General features: G+C 44.6%; 1 pseudogene; it reads left to right on the forward strand.

Moving 5' to 3' along the window:
- The first annotated feature begins 1,428 nt into the window (after window positions 1-1,428).
- Nhp2-ps5 (NHP2 ribonucleoprotein, pseudogene 5) lies at window positions 1,429-2,709 on the forward strand (annotated as a pseudogene).
- Window positions 2,710-3,674: the final 965 nt, after the last annotated feature.

Below are 3,674 nucleotides of genomic sequence, written 5' to 3' on the forward strand. Positions count from 1 at the left end.
AGAACAGCTGGCAAGAACTCAGAGTCATTGCAACTGGTATTTGTTTGTTGTACATTCAGAAACCTTTTACTGTTGCCAAATATTTCAAGATCCCCCACACTGTATTATAACATTTATATGGGGGTCAGTCCTATAGTTCAAAAGGCTGTGAATTTAATTACTTTCTCTCTTTTGTAAAGTTTAAAAAAAAACACAAAGAATTAAAAGGAAGTAGAGAGGGAAGGAGGAAGGGAAAGAGGGAAGGAAGACTTGTCTGATGTTTTCAATATACTGAACCAGTATGATGGTGCTCTGTACAATGTTAAGAGATCAAGGTTGGGGTTGGGGATTTAGCTCAGTGGTAGACCGCTTGCCTAGCAAGCACAAGGCCCTGGGTTCGGTCCCCAGCTTCGAAAAAAAGAGATCAAGGTTACTGAAAACCATAAAGATGGTGGGGCAAGAAAGTTAAAACAGCCTTGGGACTGGGGGTATAACACAATGATAAGTCATTTGTCTAATATGGACATGTAAGCCCCAGTCCTGCATTTAAATAAATAAATAGACTTGAGGAAAGATAGCAATGGACAGTGGGCAGTATACAGTAGAAAGTGTGTCCTCTCAGTTGCTTTTAGCTTTGGTTTCAGAGAAAGGGTAGCTGAAGCTAACTTTGAACTTCTAATGTCCGTGCTTCAGTTTCCTGAGTCCTGGGGTTGTAGGCTCATGCTACCATACACAGCTAACAGGATACTTTTGAGTCTTACTTTCTACATAGTTGCACAATTGCTGGAAGCTCTGTTCACATGCTACCTGTGTTCAGGATTCAAAACATTCACTGAAGCATAGTGTCCAGAAAGGCTTTAGTTGTGCTCTTGCCAAGAAGTGAGATCTGAGTCATAGATGAATCATCCCATGTTAATAAATTCCCACTCCTGTAGCTTTGTTTTCCAACTTGGCTCTGACACCATTAACCTATATTCCTTCAGGGTCTGTGGGGACATGTTAGCCAAGCTTACGAGGCTTTTGTTTTCCAATTTATTTTCTCTGTTCACTGACCTCCAACGTGTTCTCTGGCATGTGTGTATCTCTGTACACAAATAACAAATAAAGGTAGATATAGAAGAAAAAATGTAAGGAAAGGAAGGAAAAAGAAGAAAATTATTTGTACAAAAGGGACAAAGTTGGGTTCGGTCCCCAGCTCCGAAAAAAAAAGAACCAAAAAAAAAGGGACAAAGTTGTCATTATTTGATTATCCATCTAGAAATCATCAGCAGACAGCATTAGAACAAGTAAGATATAGTACAAGTCTATTAAATACTTCTGATGTAGGAGCATACGCTTTTAATCCCAGTACTTGGGAGTCAGAGGCAAATGGATGTCTATGTAGAGAGTTCCTCAAAGTAATGGACTGTGCCTCAAAAATAAATAAATAAATAAATAAATAAATAAATAAATAAATAAATAAATAAATAAATAAAATGTTAAGAGATTCAGAAAGTCACATGCTTTAATCCCAGAACCCTGGAAGCAGAGTCAGGTGGATCTCTGAATTCAAGGCCAACCTGGTCTACATTGGCCATCCAGGACTAGAGAGAGCCCGTGTGTGTGTGTGTGTGTGTGTGTGTGTGTGTGTGTGTGTGTGTGTGTGTGTGTTGGGGGCAGCAGGATGCAGTTAAAAACTAGTAAGAACTAGTCCTATACTGGAAAAAAGTTTGATACTTAAAGTATACAACAAATTCTTAAAATGTGTAAGTATTAGGCAAACAACTAAAAGTGGGCCAAGTAGTATGGTGTCACATGCCTGTAATCCCAGTACTCAGGAGATAGACAGAAGAGCAACAGATTTTAAGACTAGCCTCTGGCGCATGGTTCCTCTATGCCCAAGATGACCAAAATAAAGGCCGTTACCGAGGAGTCTGAGGCACAGGGGGAGGGCTGCAGCCAGCAGCACAGGTACCAAGAGCTGCTCGTCTACCTGAACCCCATCGCACAGCACCCTGGCTTCCCACCACCTGATGCACAAGCGCTACGAATGCATCAAGAAGGCCCGCGAAGGGTTGGGGATTTAGCTCAGTGGTAGAGCGCTTGCCTAGCAATCGCAAGGCCCTGGGTTCGATCCCCAGCTCCGAAAAATAGAAAAGGGAAAAAAAAAAAAAAAAAGAAGGCCCACGAAGCAGAAGCAGATTCGTCACGGGGTGAAGGAGGTTCAGAAATTTGTCAACAAGGGCAAGAAAGGGATCATGGTTTTGACAGGAGACACATTGAGGGGTACTGCCATCTTCCAGTTATGTGCGAGGACCAGAATTTGCCCTACGTCTATATTTCCTCTAACGGACCTGGGTGCAGCTATGGGCTCCAAGCATCCCACTTGTGTGATCATGGTGAAGCTCCATGAAGAATATCACGAGGCCTATGACAAGTGCCTGGAGGAAGTGCAGACATTGGCTACACCTCTGTGAGAGACTTGGGCTGCAACCCAGCCCCTATTTCAATAGATGCTGGGCTGGCTGCAGGCGGCTGCCCACCCTAACAGCATCTCCCTGATTTCTTGGTGTGTGGATCTTCCCAGGCAGTTCCAGCAGCTGTTCTTCGACGTAGAGCCAGCATCTTTGTCGTCATTGCCATCTCCTGTTGAACTTTAATGAAGACAGTTCCAAGATTATGGGATAGAAGTAAATGCTAAGGTGAAAAAACAAACAAACAAACAAAAAAAAAAACAAAAACCAACTAGCCTCTGATGTATGTATAGCACATTTGAAATTAGCTTGGAGTCTTATCCAGTGTTCTAATGTGTCGCAACCAACCCCGACCAGCAGGAAAGGAGCGACACCACAACGTTCTTCTCAAAGCAGTTTATTCAGGAACCTTACAACATGCAAACTGGAATCTCTCTTTTCTTCCCTCACTCCCCGCAGCCCCCAAGCACACACCTTTATATCCTCCCTCAACTCCGCCTCCTCAGTCCAGACTGCGTGGTATCAGTTCATAGGTCCATGTCACATGGCCTGATCTTGCGTCATGGTGCACCTGCGCAGCTCTCACAGTGGACGTGGCTAGTTTCAGCTGTGTGAGGAAGTCAGGTGCTAGTCATGAGACTTAGCTGCAGTCCCGGGCGCCATCTTGGGACTTCCGCCACACCCGCTCCCCACATCCTTTGTGACTGTATAGCTCAGAATGGCTCCCTACATCTCCCCCCTTTTTTTCTTTTATAGAAGACCATTAAGATTTCCGGGGAGAAACTGGGCAGAGGAGCAAATGACCGAAAGAGGTGTAGCCATCTCTGTCTTAGGATTGACCTCTCAACCCCAGCCTTACCCGTCGTAGGGTCACCTTGTCGTCCTCAAGGCCCTGTGTCTTAGGTTGGTCTGGGGCTAGAGGAAGTTGCCCATCATTGAGATGGCTACCTTGGGTCATCTTACCATTCCTCCCAAAAGCCCAGGGACAAAAGGGTAGGGGCCAGATGGCTTTGCTTTAGGAGATTGTGAAAGTTGAGCCTTTCTCGATATGTGGTGGGCACCTCGTCTTGTTCGCCTGTGAGTCTGGAAGCTTCAGCTGTTAGGAACCAGAGTTGTGAGTACGTGACTAGGCAGCTGTCCTTGAGGCAGTGGAATTAGCATCAAAAATACAGAGAACTTCAGGGCAAACAATTTTGGAAAGCAAAACTCAACCTCCAACAAACAATCAAGTCTCCAAAATCC

Source organism: Rattus norvegicus, chromosome 1 (genome assembly GCF_036323735.1).
Source record: "Rattus norvegicus strain BN/NHsdMcwi chromosome 1, GRCr8, whole genome shotgun sequence".
Classification (NCBI taxonomy): Eukaryota; Metazoa; Chordata; class Mammalia; order Rodentia; family Muridae; genus Rattus; species Rattus norvegicus.